General features: G+C 39.2%; 1 protein-coding gene and 1 pseudogene across 3 annotated transcripts in view; both read right to left on the bottom strand.

Annotated features, from left to right (window-relative positions):
- The window catches only part of ADK (adenosine kinase), a 553,222-nt gene that overhangs the window by 478,445 nt on the left and 61,986 nt on the right, over positions 1–12,791 (bottom strand). The gene's annotated exons all lie outside the window — the stretch shown is intronic.
- The window catches only part of LOC100940355, a 7,088-nt pseudogene continuing 2,011 nt past the window's right edge, over positions 7,715–12,791 (bottom strand). Inside the window, exon 2 of the transcript XR_002771743.1 lies at positions 7,715–9,235. The product of XR_002771743.1 is annotated as a 60S ribosomal protein L22-like 1 (transcript). The remainder of the gene's footprint in view (positions 9,236–12,791) is intronic.

A 12,791-nucleotide genomic window follows, 5' to 3' on the forward strand; every position in this document is an offset into this window, starting at 1 on the left:
GCCATAGCACTCTACCCAGGGGGATAGCTTGATGCTCCATCTCAAAAAAAAAAAAAAAAAAGAAATTGCATATGTGAGGTTTTTCTAACGTATTTGTTGAACTTGGGGATCTTGCTAAGATCTTGATAATTTCTCTGCTTTTGTTACCATGTAAAAATTTGCTTACCCACTCCTTCCCCTGCCCCCAGACAGGATCTTCCTCTGTTGGCTGGGCTGGAGTATAGTTTTGTCATCATAGCTCACTACAGCCTCCAACTCCTGGGCTCAAGTGATTCTCCTGCCTTAGCCCACAGAATAGCTGAGTCTACAAAGTGCTATCACCATACCTGGCTAATTTTTTGATTGTTTTATAGAGATTGGGTCTTGCTATAGCCCAGACTGATCTCAAACTCCTGAGCTCAACCAATCCTCTCACTGTGCCAAAGTGAGAGGATTACAGGTATAAGCCGCCATGCCCATCCCACTTTTCCCTTTTTATACAAGGCAAAAAAAAAAGCCCTTTATGAATACTTTGCTTCTCAATTTAGCATTCACAAACTCTAAAAAATAGAAGGGTATTTTCAAATATGATACATAGATTCCATCTAAACTCTAAGCCTTTTTTATCTGTAGGTTTTCCATCAGGCTTTTCTCTACCTCCTCCACTCCTACCCCACCACAAGATGACTCACATACCTAGAAATCACAACTCTCTCTAGCCTTCCTAAACAAATAAGCTATAAATGTGTGCTACCAAATTGTAGCATACATTTTGTTTTATACAACTATGCTATTAAAATTTAATATATATGAAGTGAAACTTTTAAAAGGTTAACATTTATACTAGAAAGACCTACTTAGAATTGATTAAGAAGGAAGTAAAACTTTACAGGGAAATTTTATAATCTATTCTAGATAATGTTTTGATCTGTTTTCTAAAATATTGAAAAAGTCTAGTTGCAATCTTAATGAAGTTCTACAGAGGGAGCTAGCATCACAAAGAATAACGTGATAATATGATGAACTTCAGAAACAGACAAATGGAAACAGATTTCCATTCTAAATCTATTTCCATGCAACAACATGAGGTCAGATTATCCTCTATGTTACCTTACTGATTAACCAACTCAAAATAAAACACAGTATTACCTACAAACTACAATTCTAAACCTTAACTGTCATAAATACCTTTAAACAACTTTGGAGGAGTTACGCTCATTATAATCATTATTATTCCTCTAAAAAAATTTTTTTTAAAAATCTCCTAAGCTTAGACAAAATGGAAAGCAATCAAAAAGATCAAAAATCAGGCCCAGCACAGTGGCTCACCCAGCACTCTGGGAGGCCGAGGCAGGTGGACTGCTTGAACTCACAAATTCAGGACCAGCCTGAGCAAGAGCGAGAACCCTATCTCCACTAAAAACAGAAAAATTAGCCAGGCATTGTGGCAGGCGCCTACAGTCCCAGCTACTTGGGAGGCTAAGGCAAGAAGATTGCTCAAGCCCAAGAGTTTGAGATTGCTGTGAGCTATGATGCCATAGTACTCTACGCAGGATGATAGAATGAGACTCTGTATCAAAAAAAAAAAAAATCAAAAATCAAATCACAGTTCTCCAGCTTTTTCTGCTACTAGACAAGTTATGGAGTCTCTAAAATGAAAATGAATTTAATATCCACTTCACAGGATTGCTGTGAGGATTAAATTAAATCATGATATTAAAATAATGCCCTTCTTTGCTCTTTAATGTTATTTTCTTGTTCAGTACTTTCCAAAAATAAATCAATAATTATAGTTAAAAAAATAGTTTAGATTGGATTGGCTACTAATAGATGCTGAAAGTTCCTTCAAGATTCTTAAATCTGGCTCGGTGCCCACTGCTCAGTGGTTAGGGCACCAGACACATATACCAGCACTGGCGGGTTCAAACCTGGCCTGGGCCTTATAAAACAACGACAACTACAACAACAACAACAAAAATAGCCGCGCGTTGTGGCAGGCATCTCTCATGTACTTGGGAGCCTGAGGCAAGAAAATCGCTTAAGCCCAAGAGTTTGAGGTTGCTGTGAGCTGTAACGACACGACACTGTATCAAGGACGACATAATGAGACTCCATCGCAAAAAAAAAAAAAAAAAATCCTCAAATCTTTGTCATTCCCAAAATGCCTGACTTGACCCTTAAGGGGAAATAGTGTTGGCATAACTAACACATTAATAACTGCTATAGCTTCATTCTCAAAGTATTCCCATCTACTGTAGACCAAGAAGAAAAAGAATTCATGATACCAGAAGTTTCCGCTCTCTCAATCCTACACCGCCCTCAATAAATATGCATCCCATACATATCACACAGTGAATATAGTCAAGCAAATTGTAGCAAAGATCAATAAACTACATTTGGACTAAAAAGGTTTGGATAAAGTTTCCAGGAAATACCTTACCCTTTCCCCTAAAAATCGAAAGGTTAGACAGACCATTATCTGATTTATTTTCCCTGACAGACCATTATCCGTTGTTTTATTTTTTTTTCTGAAGAGTTTTATGCTAGTAACTAATTAAAGAAAGCACTTGCTTAATGGACAATAATAAGCAAAACACTAATATAAATCCAAAATGGTATTCAAGAGATGGTTTCTCTAAGAGTAGACGCCAACTCCAGAGGATGTGTTTATACATCACCATACTTACAAATACCTGCACAATTAAACTTTATATAATTCCATATACATCAAAACTTTCTCACGCACGTAATTTCATCTATACTTCATTAAACCTTATAAAATTCATGGAATTTCATCTAATTGTCACCATTTTACAAGTTTAGACATTAAGTTCAGAAGACTAAGTTATTTAAATGTGTTGACTAGAACTACATTTCCAGGAATTTTTTTCCTCTATATGGTTACAGGTTAAGATTTGCCCCAAGCAAAATCTGTTTAAGATTTGGGGACACAAATCAAGCAGTAGCCATTTCATTCCACGGGTTATCACTGGTTAGATGTAGTGAAGGACAGACAAACGGTGTGGGCAAAATTTCAATTTGCCCTGACACACCCCACTCCACCTCTCACTTACAACTACCAGGCCCAAACCTATCACCAGATACTTCACTGAAAACTAATAAAGGTGAAAGCTGGGAAGAACCAACAACCTACCAGCCCCCGTCACAGTTTGACTCTGAAGTTGGACATGCCCACCTGAAAGGTTCAACTTATTAACTACAGTAGAGCAGGTTAACTGATTTTGATTTTTCTCTGATTTTTTTTTGAACCTTCATATCCCTAATTTTCCCTACAATTAAGATTTAATTCCTAAATTCCTTATTTCTTCTTCTTTTTTTTTTTTTTTTTGAAAAAAAACACTCAAGCCATCCCCCTAGGTAGAGTGCCGTGGCATCACAGCTCACAGCAACCTTCTACTCCTGGGCTCAAGTGAGTCTCCTGCCTCAGCCTCCCAAGTAGCTGGGACCACAGGCACCCGCCACAGCGCCTGGCTATTTTTTGGTTGCAGCCATTATTGTTGTTTGGCGGGCCTGGGCTGGATTCGAACCCACCACCTTAGGTGTATGTGGCTGGTGCCTTAGCCACTTGAGCCACAGGCGCCGAGCCTCCTTATTTCTTTTTACATTTTTTCCAGTACTTTTTAAATTTTCCAAATAATATGAAGATATAAATGATAAGGTTACATTGTTTGCATTTCTAAGATAAAGTTCAAGTTGTAGTTGAGCCCTTCAGCCAGGGCGTGTGCTGTATACTCTGACACTGTGCACAGTGAGAGTTTACCAATCGCCCACCCTGTTTCTCACAGAATCCTAACTGGTACAGCAAGGTTACAGCCTGTGGCAAAACTCCAACAAAAGGGTGATTTTGTGAGTACACTGGCCACAGCAAAGTTATAGCCTGTGGCAAACTTAAACATAAACTAAGTTTACTCTGATGCTAAATCTGGGAGACCACACATTTCTTTAAAAGTAGAAGGTGGCAATTTAGGGTAATCCTTTAGGAGTTTTAAGATTTTATCACTAATAACATACATGTTTCATTTACCTATCATACATGAATATATGGCCAAGTTTAATCACAAAATTAAGTTGCCTTCCTTTATTGCAAGGTTAATTATTTCCTTTTAAACATTTACACAAATCTTTCAGAAGATTTATAATCCAGGTATAAAGATCTATATAAAAATTATGAAACCCTAAAATTTTAAATTGAGATCAGAGTTCAGCAAAGAGAGTAAATTCTCTTCTCAACTAGTTAAGAACTATTTGTAGAATATGTATAATTCTGAAATAACCTTAAACAATGCCAAACAGGATACTTAACAGAAGTCCTGATGGTAACAGTGAAAAAAAGGAGCAAAGAGACTTAGTGCTTATTCCTGGAAGTGGACCCTCATACGCACAAATGATGAGCGTTGTTATAAAGAGGCCGGGCATGGTGGCTCACACGGGTAATCCTTAGTACTCTGGGAGGCCAAGGTGGGTAGATAGCTTGAGCTCACAAGTTCAAGACCAGCCTGAGCAAAAGCGAGACCCCATCTCTACTAAAAATAGAGGCAAGAGGATCACTTGAGCTGAGTTGGATGTTGCTGGGAGCTGTGATACCACAGCGCTCTACATGTCCATCACAGTGACAGACTGAGACTCTGTCTCAAATAATAAAAAAATAAATAAAAATGGGCTGGCTGCAGCCATCAGCTCAGTCAGACCGCCCTATCCCATCTTTTGTCTCTTTGTTTTCTCTTGTGCTGTATTTTTCTCAATTCCCACCAATTCCACTCTGGTTCGCTCCCCTTCCCTACGCTGGCTCCCAACAGGTGGCACCCTGAACAAGGACCATAGAGAGTACGGAACAGTAGGAAGGAATCCCCCATGAGAAGGAAGAAGTGAAACTGTGCAGCTGAACAGTCCTTATTGGCTTCCTGAATGAGGATTTACAGATTACAAAGTGGCATCACCTTCACCCACTGAATACTTCCTTGTGCTTTTCCTTCTGTCCACCATAAATCAGCTCTTTGGATAGAATGTTGTTATAACTCTCCAGTTCACATCAAAGGAGATGATCAGAAACCATGGAACTGGTCCAGAAGACTACCTGCCTCTTACAACGCTAATGATTAAGTCACTGCTAGAGAATTGATTCTAAATACTTTAACAACAGAATCAGGAGTTATCCAGAAAGATCTCTGACACTTTGCAGCAGCCCTTCAACCAGTGGAAGTCCTGGAGCCCACTAATGAAGTAATGCAAAATGGCTCTCGAACTTTACATTATGTTATGGGTTGTGTTCCACCTCCCAGACTTACTAGTTGGTAATATTTCCATAACCAAAATTGAACATGGGTTATCTTTAAATTGCTTGAATTGTAATTTGTCTAACTGTGTTACCATGTTATTAGTATCATGTTAATCCATTTGATCCTATTTTTGTAATTAAACAGCCTTTTTTGTTATGTTACTTGTAAATTTAACTCAACCATGGCATAATGAATCAAGTATACAGACTTTAATTGAACTTAGTAAGTATTTACACCTTGGTATAACTCGTAAGAAAAATACATATATAAGTATGGTCACAGCAGGCATTACAACATTAGTTGCCATAGTAACCAATGCTGCTACTTCAGCTATGACTCTAATCATTTACAAGAAATATGGTCCCATAATGATAATAGTTTTGATATAGTAAAACGTCATCAAGAAATTCAAACTATGCATAAAACTCATCTAAATGTTCATGGTCCTGTTCAACTTGCTATAGACATTTTTAACAAAATACAGTTGTAATCCTTCAGAAAAAATTGTGAACATCTAGCAATTGCATTAATTATGTTAGAAGCTTTAATATTTTTATTTTGTATCCTCCCAGTCTTCTGTAGAGTCAGAACCAAAAGATTCCTCTAATTAAAGGCAATCCATTCATAAATTAAAAGAAGGGAGGAGATGTGGAGAGCTGGTTGTGAGGCAGCAGGGCCCCCACAGCCCGGGGAACATTCAGGGAATGAACCCAACTGCTTGTCCGCTTTTCCCAAAACAACCATTTCCTTTCTTCATGTTCCCCCTGCCAGAAGTCAGGTAGCTCTTTCTTTGTCTAGTTAATTTCTAAGAACTATGCAGAGATCCTTGTGATCTTTCCCTTTGCACTTCTTATCATATGTCACAAAGTAAGAAACCATTAACAGGATTATTTTCTTTATTAAAGTCATTTACATTTTCCAATCATACTGTAAGACCAAAGATATCTCTTATGTCTGTCTATTCTACTTCCCCATAGACAACCCTGTACAGATTCTATAAAATAAAACTGACTGTGCTTTGGTGCTGGCTGCAGCCATAAGCTCAGTCAGACCTCCCGATACCAAAAAATAATAATAATAAAAATAAAAATAAAGAGCTCCTTAGAGCATAATAATAAAGCAACATAGTAAACGGTTACCTTACAAAGATTGTAACTATTTACAAAAAACAATTTTTAAAAATCCTCTATGTAAGGGCAGCGCCTGTGGTTCAAAGGAGTAGGGTGCTAGCCCCATATGACGGAGGTGGCAGGTTCAAACCCAGCCCCGGTCAAAAACTACAAAAAAAAAAAAAAACCCTTCTATGTAAGAGGCACATGGGCATAGCATAAAAGTTCCAGTGAAATGATCCTACATAGAATCAAACAACTAAGATGGAAAAACACAGATGTATTCTAGAGAAAAGGGCTCCAGTGATGACAGAGATGCTGATGATGCAAACTCTCAACAACAGTGTTCAAAGAAATGAGAAGTAAAAAAAGAAAAAAAAAAAGGCCAGGTGAGGTGGCTCTCGTCTATAACCCTCGCACTCTCAAGAGGCTGAGGTAGGTGGGTCAGCCTGTGCTCAGGAGTTCAAGACCAGCCTAAGCCACAACAAGACCTCATCTCTATTTAAAAAAAAAAAAGAAAAGAAAAGAAAAACAAGCCAGGGGTTATGACAGGCACCTGTAGTCTCAGCTACTTGGGAGGCTGAGATAAGAGGATCACTTGAGCCCAAGGGTTTGAGGTTGTTCTGAGCAGTGATGCCAGAGCACTCTACCCAGGGCAACAGAGTCTCAAAAATAAAAAATAGCTCAAAATTATTTCACATAGTATGTGATTATGAAATGTGTAAGTATAAATCTGACTTCTTTCATAAGCTTTTTGTATCAAAAGTTGGCCAAGAAGCTTTCAATGATATCCTCTCTTTGGAAGAATGTGAACTGCCTTGAATTTAGAAGTCAGTCATAAATAGTATTTGATTGATTCTCCGCAGCCACTCAATACTGGCTGCAGGTCTGAGGTGGATTCTAAAACCACAACACACTACTCTATGAAAGTACTGTAATCAGCTATTGAGTTCATTATAATCAGTTACTGAGTCTTGTAATAAACATTAACACCTTTTCAAAAATTACTGTATACTCAGAGAGCTACTTGGTATGACAAGAAAAAGAAACAGGAATCAAGAGACCTAGATTCTCATCAAGTATTACCATTAAATAGCAAGTAACTGTGAATTTCACCCTCATCTTAATAAAGTAACTGTGTATTTCACCCTAGTCATAATAAAATATGGATATTAGTTCAAGGATTCATTTCTGGAATCAAAGGAAGATAGTTTAAAAGATCAAAGAAAGCAGCCCTGTGAATAGGGTTATAAAAATGTTCATATTTAAAAGCTGTACTTTATTAATGTACACTTAAAAATATTGTATTTAAACTTTTTATTAGTCCTAACTTCTTTACTTCAATTTTGACTTTTCACTTGCCAGGTTTTTTTAATTCTCTTTTGCATTAAACAAATACATTTTACCATTAAAGGTGCTGCAGCAGTATAAGAGACAAGAACAGGAGTGGGATGTTCAGGCCAGGTTTATCGAAAGCAATAGCTACCGCCTGGGCAGGGCAAAGATGGTGTCTATGCCATCTTAAGAGACCCCTTTTACACAGGGAAGTAGGGGTGAGCAAATTCCACAGCTTGCCCAGAGGGCTTTGGTGGGTTAGGGTCACTTGGAGTGATTTTCTTTGGGGGTGGGGCTAACTAGGTCCTTTGTATTCATTGTTTCAGGAGGAGAGGAGAAGGTCAGAAGGGTTCTTGTAGGGCAACATTAGGCCCCCTAACATTCGCTACTCTTGTTAAAAGGGGTGATGAGGACGACAGTCAGTCTTTCAAAAGTGCTCCGGGCTGAACAGGGTCGTAGTTGTCCTCAGTGGGATGAGTCAGGTGTTGGCAGGACTGTAAGGATTTGGGGTACACTGGGAAAGGGTTTGGGGAGTTAACCCCCATCCATCTGGTGGGGCTAACTGGAAAGTAATAAAAGGATGAGCAAGATAACTTTATCTCCTAGAGAACTAAGAAACTGTGAAATACATAAAGGGGGATTGTATTTTATTTTTTATTTTAACGTGGAGATACAAGAGAGAATAGAGGTCTCTAAAATTTAGGAAGAACAGAAGCTGTGGCTTTGGTATTTATTAGAATTAATTTTTTTACCTGTGTTAGATAGTAAGTTACTTAAGGCCATCCTGGTGTGAAGGTGAGTCCATTTTCAAATCAGACATGTCAGTCAGGTATTAGCAATTCCTATGGGTCCATGGGTATGGAGGAGGGTGTCGATTTAGGACCTAGGAGGGTGTCCTATGGAGGAGGGTGCCACTGGTTCCAGAAGGCAAATGTAAATTTCCTGCTCCTAGGAGAGTATACTCTTCCTTCTAGTACCTTTCTTTTTTGCTGAGAGGTTAGGGTTCCAGGGTTCTTTTTTTTTTTAAGTGCGATGATTTTATTCACTGATAAACCGAAACCCCACTTTTAGATGTTTCTTTCTTGTGTAAGCTTCATTTGTGTTATCAGCAAGCCAAGCCCTATAAGAAAAAGCTTCACCTAGTCCTCAGATTCTGATCCATCTTCATCTTGATTAATCTGGAAGTAACGAAGTTCGTAAGTCTCCTTATCAGATGCAACCACTCGAAGCCAATCACGAAGATTGTTCTTCTTAAGGTATTTCTTGGTAAGGTATTTCAAGTACCTTTTAGAGAACTGTTTCTCAGAAACAACTGTGATTTTATTTTTGAGCGTTCAATGTGAACAACATTCCCAAGATTTCCAGTTTTTCCATTGACTTTAACCTTCTCCCGTAGAAACTGTTCAAAATTTCCAGAATCAAAAATTCCATCTTCTACTGGATGAGTAAGGTCCAAATTAAATTTCCAGGTTGACCTCTTGGGCTTCTTGTCTTTCTGACGCGCCATCTTGAAGGCTGCACGAACAGAAAGGGGGTTCCAGGGTTCTAGTGAAAGGTACCTCCTAGGCATTTTATTTTAGGGATCCAGAGTTGTAGTGGAAGGCAGGGCGCCATTCTGTAGAAGAGTGTGGGCTTTCTGAGTAACTATCTCTGGACAAGTTTTAAAGTGGCAGATATTTAGAAACTTTTCTGCTTTCGGCACTGTTTTCAGTCCCATTTTCTTTCTTTCTCTATCCTTTCTCCATCTCGGTTATTAAAAGACTATGGCTATGGCTCGGCACCTGTGGCTCAAGTGGCTAAGGCACCAGCTGCATACACCTAAGGTCGCGGGTTCGAGTCCAGCCTGGGCCCGCCAAACAACAATGATGGCTGCAACCAAAAAAAAAAAAAAAAAAAAAGCAGGCGTTGTGGCAGGCACCTGTGGTCCCAGCTACTTGGGAGGCGGAGGCAGGAGACTCACTTGAGCCCAGGAGTTGGAGGTTGCTGTGAGCTGTGATGTCACAGTACTCTACCCGGGGGACAGCTTGAGTCTCTGTCTCAAAAAAAAAAAAAAAAGACTATGGCTAGATCTAAAAGTTCTGCTTATGACTTTGCGGCTCTTTTAAAGTTTCTGGAGTTTATACCGAATACTGAGGCCAAATGTGAATATGCCCTGCCTGGGCATATTGCAAAGATATTGATCCCTTTCTGACATTAGGATTTAAGTTAGTAAAAAGTCAAAAAGGCTTTAGAAAGAAAAAAGATTGCATTTTTATCTTGGCAGGAATAGCTATCTGCCTATGCAGGGCAAAGATGGTGTCTGCACCCAAGGCAGAGCCCCTTTTATATAGGGCTGTAGGGGGAACAAATTCCACAGCTTGCCCAGAAGGCTTGGGTAGGTTAGGATACTTTGGCTCCAATTTTGGTGGTGGGGCTAACTAGGAGAAGAGGAGGAGGAAGGGAGAGGGTTCATGAAGGGTCACATTAGGCCTCCCAAAAGCCATGAATAAATCTATTTATAAGTTTTAAAGGCATTCAGTTCTTAGATCATTCTTACTAAAACAATCTTAATGTTTTCAAAGAACTCCTAAATCACAACACTAATAATAATGAATTTAAGAGCATACCAGATGTTACTGATTGTCTTCCTATGTCTATGACATAGGAAACCTGACACTTACATACTTAAATGTCTCCCTTAGTGGTTTAGGAATGAGCCCTGTGCTCTAATAAATTTGAGACAGAGTCTATTCAGTTGCCCTGGGTAGAGTGCCATGGCATCATAATTCATAGCAACATCAAATTCTTTGGGCTCAAGGGATCCTCTCACCTCAGCCTCCCGGGTAGCTAAGACTACAGGTACCCGCCACAATGCCCAGCTATTTTTTCATTGTAGTTGTCACTTGTTTGGCAGGCCCAGGCTGAATGTGAACCCCCCAGCTCAAGGGATCCTCTCACCTCAGCCTCCCGGGTAGCTAAGACTACAGGTACCCGCCACAATGCCCAGCTAGTTTTAGAGACAGTGGTCTCGCTTTTGCGCAGCCTGGTTTCAAACTCCTGGACTCAAGCAATCTACCTGCTTCAGCCTCCCAGAGTGCCAGATTATAGCATGAGTCACCACGCCTGGCCTATAAATTATAATTATACAGTGTGCCAAAGATCAAGGTCTAAGAGCTTCTTTTCCAATACTCTTGTTTATGCCTTTAGCATAAATTTCTCCCATTTCACCATAATCCTAAACTGACAAAAACTTAAACACTATAATGTAATTTTTCTAAGACAAAATTTTAAAATCTAAAGGGTAAATCTGACAATCATTTTTTTTTCTGAGACAGAATCTCAGTATGTTGCCCACAGTAGAGTACCATGGCATCACAGCTCACAGCAACCTCTAACTCTTAGGCTTAAGCTAATCTCTCGCCTCAGCCTCCCAAGTAGCTGGGACTACAGGTGCCCACACAATGCCTGGCTATTTTTTTGTTGCAGTTTCACTGTTGTTTGGCAGGCCCGGGCTGGGTTCGAACCCGCCAGCCCTGGTGTTATGTGGCTGGCACCTTAGCCGCTGAGCTACATACAGGCACCAAGCCTGACAACATAATTTTTGACATTAATTCAGTCTATAATCATTATAGAATTCTTTCAATATCAAAAGAGAATATATACTTCATATTTAGAGCAATACACATTGTTCCCGTAAGCTGACCCTTTACCTTGAGAGCTATCTTGAAAAGCCAAGTAAATAACTGTGAATCTTTTCTGTTTGCCTTCTCCTATTCATATTTAATAGTAGCGATTCTGAACTTGTGTTTGGTATTGCAGTTGTAAACCTCTTTCAAAGAGCTTTTCTCCATGCCTTATAGAGTACATCAAAACTATAAAAAATTCTGAGCTATCAAATTACCTCTATCTATGTGAAGTCGTATGGCTACATGTAAATTTATACTTCCTCTTGGAATTTACCCCTAGCTCTAACCAATGTTTAACTTTCCTTACCTGAATCCTTACAATCAGATCTCAATATTCTATTCAAGGTTAATATACAGAATGTATATTATCGTGAAAACAAAACTGTTCTATCTTCTATAACAGCAGATGTGTCCAACAATAAGAAAATCCACTAGAGAGTAAGTCTTCAGTGATAAACGAAGTTAGTATCTTTTACTATTTCTTAAGTCACTTTATTAAGGTACAACTGATATAGACAAAGCTATAGTGTCTTTTCTTTAAATAATGCCTAGTATTAAAAAACAAGGTGAAAAATACATATCAAATAAAATAGTGATGTTCTCTAATTTATTTTAAATTATTCCATTTATAAAACTAAACTCTGATTCAGAAATCTGAGAAAAACCATTTTGCTGAGAAAAACAAGTGTCACTGCTGACCAATTTTTCCCTGTTTTCTTCCATGTCAGTCTTCTTCAGACAAAGAAATAACAGTATATTTGGGAAGCATAGATGACTAAGTATAAAGTGGAATATGAATCACTAGATTTGGGGAACTAAAAATGTTTTCAATGAAAACACAGTTAATATTTACCATATACAACAATCGGGGGCTGGGCAAGGTACCTCATGCCTGTAATCCTGTAATCCGAGGTACCTCATGCCTATAATCCTCCTGGGGGAGGCTAAGGTAGGCAGGAGGATCTCTTGAGCTCAAGAGTTCAGCCTAAACAGAAGCAAGACCATGTCACTACTAAAGAAAAAGAAAAAGAAAATTAGCTAAGGTGTTGTGGCAAGTACCTACAGTCCAAGCTACTCGGGAAGCTGCAACAAGAGGATCACTTGAGCCAGAAGTTTGAGGTTGCTAGGCTGAAGCTAGGACACTCTAGCCTGGGCAATAGAGTCAGATTCTGTCTCAAAAAAGGAAAAAAAGAAAAATAATCAGGGAAAATTAAGGGTAGCGCCTGTGGCTCAGTGAGTAGGGCACTGGCCCCATATAGTGAGGGTGGTGGGTTCAAACCTGGCCCCAGCCACACTGCAACAAAAAATAGCTGGACATTGTGGAAGGCACCTGTAGTCCCAGCTACTCAGGAGACTGAGGCAAGAGAATCACCTAAGCCCAAGAGCTGGAGGTTGCTGTGAGCTGT

The sequence above is a fragment of the Otolemur garnettii genome, unplaced genomic scaffold (genome assembly GCF_000181295.1).
Source record: "Otolemur garnettii isolate 467f Iridium unplaced genomic scaffold, OtoGar3 scaffold00008, whole genome shotgun sequence".
Taxonomy (NCBI): domain Eukaryota; kingdom Metazoa; phylum Chordata; class Mammalia; order Primates; family Galagidae; genus Otolemur; species Otolemur garnettii.